Genomic DNA, 8,392 nt, shown 5'->3' with positions numbered 1-8,392 from the left:
GGGCTTTACATTTTAAACTCGCTCCATCCTTTCTAACTCTAACGGATCTCGTCCACGTGGAGCTGGGGAGGAGCTCGCTTGGGCTAACCCAGGACGAACGAGCGGGTTTTGTCGGTGGATTCCAGCTCATGACAGAAAGTCGCTTCAATTTGGGCCCAACAATCAGTATCGCGCGACACCATCATCTGCAGACTACAGTCTTAATCTCTCAAACTTAATATGATTTTTTTTTTTTTGTCATATAGTTTATCTAAAGCTATATGTCCCACAGAGCCGATGAACTTTAGAATTCAACTACTTACACTTCGGGTCCCTCCCAGTTTTGGTGCAAGGATCCATTTGGAGAAGGCAACGCTCTACCTTCTAAATTTTTTGTTGCCTCGCTATCCCTATCACATAGATATAACCTGCTAGCAAAATAAAAGAAAAATCACTCTTGACATATGCAGCATGGGTATTTTGGTAGGCTTGGAACATATGGACCTTTAGTAATTCTTTTACGATCTTATCACACCTTTCACATAGGCCTTGGGCATTTATTAGAGTAAATGGCTGCCTACATACTGAAACTTCACAGCCCCATGTCGGTATGGAGTCAAGACAGCTATATCTGAATTACATACCTCTCAAATATGGTTGGAAAGTGATTCAGCGACTGTCATATCTTGGTTAACTAATGGTACAATGGTAATGTTCTGTCATATTCTTCGTGTAAAGGATTTATATCAGTGAAAAAACTCAAGAATTTTAAATAAAATTATGTATATTTATAGAAAAGCTAATCAAATTGTAGCTTTTATAGTCAATAAAACCTTAGGAGATTTTGTGTGGTCATCCAAGGGTGTTGTTGATCTTAAATGTTGATATCTATAATAGAGCTAATGCTTTGTTCTTCTCAAAATTTCATTCACTCACTAAATTTTATTTTAACCATAACTCTTTGTAGGCTACTAATCTTCCTATTGCTGTTTTTACTGTTGCATAAGCTGGCTTTTCAATGGTATCTAAGGTGGCAGGAGAATGGGAAACCGGTTCAGCATGTCACATTACAAGGAGGTATTTCTAAATGCCATTATTGCTCCATACTTTGATCTCTGAATGCGATGCAGGTTGCTTTCATAACTGGTATTAAAGGGCCTACTCATTGTAGGAGAAGGTTGGGCAAACACCACCTACTGATGTATCATACACTAAGGATTTCTTGGACATTGTTTATCTTTTCATATACTTTCATCGTGGGGGATCAGCTGATTCTTAATATCGGGGAAAAAGGAGATTAGTGGATTTTTGCTTGACCGTTTCCTTCAATGTTATTATGGGCTCTTCTGGGCTTGTCATGGTACTTGGATTAGTTGCGCCCCCTAACTCTTGTCCTCCCTCTCATTACCATCCAAAATGGTCACTTATGGATAACAAGTTATTGTATGAGGAAAAAAAGCATTGGAGGGTTGTCAAAATTAAATTGTGTGAGATGCAAGAAGTGGTGTCTCAATGTAAGGGAATAAAAAAGATTGAATCAAAAGAGAAGGAAAGAAAAAAGAAAGAGAGTGAGAAGAAGAGAAAATATAAAAAGCAGGTTGAGAATACAAATATTAGTTTTCCTATTCTCAACACATTTACTTTATGGGTTCGTATTTCGACTCATCTGCTTCGATAGCTTATGGCCATTTTGGCAGTGTTAAGCTATTCTATCTTTAATGTTATGAAGCAAGGGACATCCTTAACTACCTTAATGTATTCAATTTGTTATGGCCAATCTCCTCGTCGCCTGATCGTCGGGAACGAGCACCTGCAAAAAAGAAAGTCCACACTGACCGGAGACGGCTCCGGCGGGGACCCTCCGACGGTCAAGTCAGAGAGGTGACTGGGCAATAGTGAAATGAAGACAAAGAGCTCAATCGAAAGAGAGGGTGCAAGCCTGTTGTTTCGAAGGGCCCCTTGCATTGTTGCCTTCCCCGATATATATAGTGGAGCGTGGTACGGCGCCGTCATTAATGGCGCGGACAATTGAGGAATTGTCAACTCACTGTAGACTATCAGAGTCGTCGTGAAAGTGTCACATCGCCATGGGGCTGTCAAATCACTAGGGTTGACAATGCCCTAGGTGGGATAATGTCCTTAGGTGGCAGTGCCGCATGTCGCTGTCAGGGCTGACAGTCTCTGGCAGCTGCACGGCGATCGGAGGAATCGACCGACCCTAGGTCGGTGGCCATCTGTGTGGCGTCGGGCGAAGATTCGGGCCCCTCAGATAATCAGCCGGACATGTTGCGAGAGTCGGCCATCGGACTTCCCGGTTCAGTCGGTCGGGAGAGTGGGAAAGGCCTGTCCGACCGACATATTCTCAGTCGGTAAAGGGCCGTTAATCGGCCGGTGACGGCGTCCGATCGGTCGGTCCGTCGGTCGGTCGATCGGTCCGTCGGTCGATCGGTCGGTCGGTCGGGTATGTCCGATCATAAGCCGTCGTGAGCGGGGTCGGTCGGTATCCCCCAACACAATTCTACCCATTATCTCAATGCTTCAAGCTTTATGTACTATGGGAACTTCAAGAACAAAGTCCAAGATACAAGAAATTCAGAGAAATCAGAATTACTATTCTTTTGAACCTTCATCCCATAGTCATCATGAATGGTTGCATGGTAGCATTTCACCTGTCAAGCTGCTGCTGGATCTATAATCAGATGTTTTTTGCATTCATTATTGTTCCTTCCTAGAAGCTGGGTATCTCTTCACTACTGCTGATCAAATTGTTTGCTTCAATATGGTGATTGTTTCTATATATTTGAATACTTCTCTGGATTTGTACCTGCATTCAACTGATATACACTGCTACTACGACTCTGTTTCCATGTTATCATCACTCGAGTATATTGTTGTTCGCTCATCATTGGGTCTCAGGGGATTGCTGCCATTTTCAATTTGCTGTTCTTTGCTGTATAGAGATTGAAGGAAAAATTGGAGATTATGGAGAAAAAATGAGGGAAAAGAGAGAGAGAGAGAGAGAGAGAAGAAAGAAAAAAAGGAAAAGCAAAAGAAAAAAAAAATGAAAAAAAGAAAGTTTATTACTAACCTTTTCTGTTTTTGTTTGCAGGTTTCACTCTCAGTTGTTTACATTTTCACTGCTTTGGAGGAATCATTTGACGGCTCTAATTATTTATCTGCAGTTTACTTTCTCTTCTGTTGCCAACGGGTAATTGCATATGTTTCTCTCCAATGCCACGAGGGCTTCACTCATATGTTTCAGATGTCTTTTCATTCCTATCGGTTCGTTTCTCTGGGTTCTCAATACAGTATATGCTTTTGGTCACATAATATTACCAGTTTGGAAAACATGCTTCAAGTATACTGTGCCTATTTTTGTGCTTTCTCACTTCTCTTCCACTGCCGGGATAAAGGATAAAGATGGGATTTATTTTTATACATTTTCTGCTTCATGTCTACTTACTCTACCACATAATATTTGCTGTTATGGGCAATTCATTTACACAGAAGCAATCCTTTGTGCATATAAATTCTCACTCTGTCAGGGAAGTAGAAAGGGTTATATCATGCTCAGTCTCTCTGCCGTCTTTTGTTTGGCTGACCACCATACTAATGCATGCTGCGTCTGTTGGAGGCCAATCTTGTTGTCATTTCCTCCCAAGCTTGTTTTACCTACTGAAGGCTTTTTTATGCTTGCTGGGAATCATTTATTCTTGGGATATCCAACATAACGAAGTAAGTTGTAGGGTTCTACATACTTTATCTATGATGGGATCTATGGTTTTTCAGCTGTATACTTCTGGGATGGGCTCCTGCTTTGGATTATCGAGATGTTTAGTTTTGTTTCAAAGGTCGTGCCTCATGTACTGGTTTGTTATTTGTTCACTTTGGGAAGAAAGTTTGTAAACATATTTTATATGAATTAAGAGGCCTTCGGGCAATCTTCTACCCAAAAAAAAAAAATTTAAAAAAAAAATAGAAGGGAAATTGATAGCTTATGTTAGATGCCCCATGAACGCTAGGTTCCGTCATTAGATGCATATTTTCCCTGTTTACTATTAGTTTTTGTTAATCAAATATATTAATCCTTTAATTAACATAGATGGATACTAAATTGTGGATTAGGTTACCATGGTACTTGTAGTAGCTTTCAATAACTTGCTGAGATGAAGGTGCTTGAGTGGATGTCGAACGGTGAGTCGGCGAGAATTCGCATAACAGCACAATCAATATCATATAATAAAATAGAATATATGCTATCCTAACTGTTGGGTGGATGTCTGGCCAAGACACCACCTCCCAAGATCTTTCTAGTACCACGCGATGCAGCAGGAAGAAAGAAGAAACAAAACAAAAGGAAAAACAATCAAAATACGTGGATCAGCCACAAAAGGGCTCGCCTCCACGGGGCATGCAAACTTCACTATGAAAAGAAAATTTTACAAGAGGAGACCTCACCCTCAACCCTTGTACACCCAATTCTCTCTCACATAAAGTTCCCCTCACAAAAGCTCTCTCTCTCTTGGAGACCCCCCTGAACCCCTGAAGAGCCTGGCGACCGCTGTCCAGGAGCCTCCTGCTCTTTCTCTCTCAGTGCCCTAGCCTCTCTCTCTCCTCTGGTTCGTACGGCAGCGAGAAACCGAACCCACACCCTCTCTGTTACCTCACAGGGCCTTTTTAAAGGCTTAAACCTAGTTTAAAACTTGATTAGAGAGGGATTAGGAGTCCTAAACAAAGCCAAAAAACCTCCTGGACCGTCGGATCAAGATTGGGAGCCTCCTCGGCCCTTAGATCGCGCTCCGGTCCACGGAATAGTGCCGTGGACCGCGAGAAACGCGTGGGAAACGCCCATGCAGTCCACAGACCGCGCCGTGGACCACCCGGTCCACGGTGGACCGGGGCAAGGGGCCAGCAGGCCTGGGTCGCGCGTCCCGCGCGGGCCTGGGCCTGGGTCCCGCATCCCGCGCGGGCCTGGGACGCGCGTCCCGTGCACCGCCGCCTGCGGCCGCGCCGCTGCCGCCCGCCGCCGGTCGCCGGCGGTCCTCCATCGCCTCGATTCTCGTGCCGATTTCAAAAGCTCGTATCTCCTCCATCCGAGCTCCGATTCAGGTGATCTTGGTCTCATTGGACTCCATTTTTCGCCGCGAACCTCGCTGTTGGCTCAATATGGGCTGAATCTCGAGACGTCAAATCCTAACAATCTCCACCTCGACTCGATATTCGGCCTCCTCCAAACTCCGAGAACTTCTGGATCTCCTCGCCCCCATGCCCTGGGGCAATCGCCTGCTGATCATGGATGGGCAAACATGGGAGTCGAGCCAAGCTGCTAGATCCCATCTCCGTCGTATGCTGTGCTCCTCCTGACCTGAGACCTGCTCGGGGCATCATCCTGCGGCAATAGGAATCTCACCTTGCGACGTCGCCTCTCGTCCTCCCGAGTCTCCTGTCTCGTGCCCGATCCGCCTCCTGGAGCTCCACCTCGCTCTGGGCTCCACCTGGCTCCCGATGCTACACCTCGCACTGGGCTCCCTGCCAGGTAATAATGTCCTCTGCTCCCCTTCTTCCCCTCCAGCACAATCCTATCGCCGCGTAGCACCCTCAGGATTCCTCCACCAGCTACCATCCTGTAGCCTCTCGAATCCAATCTGCTAAGTGAGATAAGATTCCGTCTGAAATTGGATATGTATCGGACCTCCCCCAATCTCCTCACTGCACCATCATGTATCCTCCAGCTGACCGTCCCAATGCCTCTGATCGCACAGCTCGATCCATCCGGCAGATATACAGTGCCCTCACTGTTCTCCAGGGAGTCAAACTGCTCCTCTCTGCAACACACATGATAGGGGCATGCAGAATCTAATATCCACTGCTGGGAAGAAGTAGATACCTCGTCAGATATCTCCAGGACATCTCCATCTGAATCGCTGCCGGCCGTCGCTACAGCAGCCACCGTCCGATTTTTCAGTTGAGGGCAATCTCTGGCTAGATGCCCCAACTCCTCACACCGGTAACACCTGGTTTTGCTCAAGTCCCTCCCGGACTTAGACCGCCCTCGTTGCGATCTCCTGTCGCTCCGTCTACCGCCTCCGCACCTCTAGAAGCCACCAAAGCTGAGCTATCGACACCTGAGCTCGAAGCTGGGTTCTCCCTCCTGAGAACCTCGTTCTGGAGTATCGCCGCGGTGATCTCGTCCATCTTGATAGTACTCTTCCCCACTAGAAGAGCAGTCACCAAGGACTCGTACGAAGGGAGAAGCGACGCCAGCAAAACCAGCGCCCTGGTCTTCTCCTCAACGTTCTCGCCAACGCTGAGAAGGTCGGTGAGGATCTTCTGGAAGTGGCTCAGATGCTCCTACACGCTCTGTCCCTCAGTCATTCGCAGTTGGTAAAACTGCCTCCAGAGGAAAAGAGTGTTGGTGAGAGACTTCGCCATGTACAACTCCTCGAGCTTCGACCACAGCACCGTCGGGGAAGTCTCGCTCAGCACATGGATCACCACCTCATCCGCCAGGTACATGCGGATGGTACTCACCGCCTGCATCTGTAGCCGTTTCCAATCCCGCACCTCCATGGTGGTCGGCTTCTCATCGCACAAGAGAGCATCGATCAACCCCTGTTAGATGAGCATGTCTTTCACCCTTGCCTGCCACAAGGAGAAATTGCTCTTACCATCGAACTTGTTGATCTCCATCTTGATTGTTCCTGTTTTCTCCATCTTCAATCTTGCTCACCACCACTACGATCTGCGTTCTTGTACCGTCTTGCTCTGATACCACTTGTTGGGTGGATGTCTGGCCAAGACACCACCTCCCAAGATCTTTCCAGTATCACGCGATGCAGCAGGAAGAAAGAAGAAACAAAACAAAAGAAAAAACAATCAAAATACGTAGATCAGCCACAAAAGGGCTGGCCTCCACGGGGCATGCAAACTTCACTATGAAAAGAAAATTTTACAAGAGGAGACCTCACCCTCAACCCTTGTACACCCAATTCTCTCTCACATAAAGTTCCCCTCACAAAAGCTCTCTCTCTCTTGGAGACCCCTCTGAACCCCTGAAGAGCCTGGCGACCGCTGTCCAGGAGCCTCCTGTTCCTTCTCTCTCAGCGCCCTAGCCTCTCTCTCTCCTCTGGTTCGTACGGCGGCGAGAAACCGAACCCACACCCTCTCTGTTACCTCACAAGGCCTTTTTAAAGGCTTAAACCTAGTTTAAAACTTGATTAGAGAGGGATTAAGAGTCCTAAACAAAGCCAAAAAATCTCCTGGACCGTCGGATCAAGACTGGGAGCCTCCTCGGCCCTTAGATCGCGCTCCGGTCCATGGAATAGTGCCGTGGACCGCGAGAAACGCATGGGAAACGCCCACGCGGTCCACAGACCGCGCCGTGGACCACCCGGTCCACGGTGGACCGGGGCAAGGGGCCAGCAGGCCTGGGTCTCGCGTCCCGCGCGGGCCTGGGCCTGGGTCGCGCGTCCCGCGCGGGCCTGGGACGCGCGTCCCGCGCGTCGCCGCCTGCGGCCGCGCCGCTGCCGCCCGCCGCCGGTCGCCGGCGGTCCTCCGCCGCCTCGATTCTCGTGCCGACTTCAAAAGCTCGTATCTCCTCCATCCGAGCTCCGATTCAGGTGATCTTGATCTCGTTGGACTCCGTTTTTCGCCGCGAACCTCGCTATAGGCTCAATATGTGCTGAATCTCGAGGCGTCAAATCCTAACACTAACCCAATTCATCCCACTAATAAACCCAATTGCACAAATGCAAGCCCCACCTACCTATAATTTCCAACCAAAATACAGTTGAAGATAGGATCAGATCGGTTCCACGCTATGATTTAGGAGAGACCAGGCTTGGTTAAGCCCAGAATATTAGTTTAAATCTGAGACCAATCTTGAAGGGTCCTATCTTTACCGCTGATCTAAAATATGGCCTAGGCCAGCCGAATTGGATCCACGAGCCGGTTGTCGTTGTGGTTTAGCTTCTTTTTTTTTATTATTTTTTATTTTTTGGTGTAGCATGAAGTGAGGTAACTGACTTTAGCCCATTGGGGTACTTACTCGGAATTATGATCTCAGTAGAGAAATGACTTTCCTATGCAGTTGAGGATCAACTGTCATCTATATTATCAAATCTACTTGGACATATATCGGTAATACTCGAAGACTAGTCGAGCAACACGACCGCTCATAAATTGATAACAACATCGACATCGAATCAATTATCTAACTCGGATTTGTCAACCGAATATTTATTAAGAAATCGAAACTCACGATCCAAAAGATTAGAGCCCGATGGAATGGTTACAACTCACGATGAGAGTATTAACTACTCATAACTAAAAAATTATAGAGCAGATTAACTATCCACTGAATTCACATTGAATTCAGTAACTCCCACATTCTCGTATTTTAAGAGATAAAAGT

This window comes from Elaeis guineensis, chromosome 7 (genome assembly GCF_000442705.2).
Source record: "Elaeis guineensis isolate ETL-2024a chromosome 7, EG11, whole genome shotgun sequence".
In the NCBI taxonomy this organism is placed as follows: Eukaryota; Viridiplantae; Streptophyta; class Magnoliopsida; order Arecales; family Arecaceae; genus Elaeis; species Elaeis guineensis.
This window is presented reverse-complemented; position numbering follows the sequence as displayed.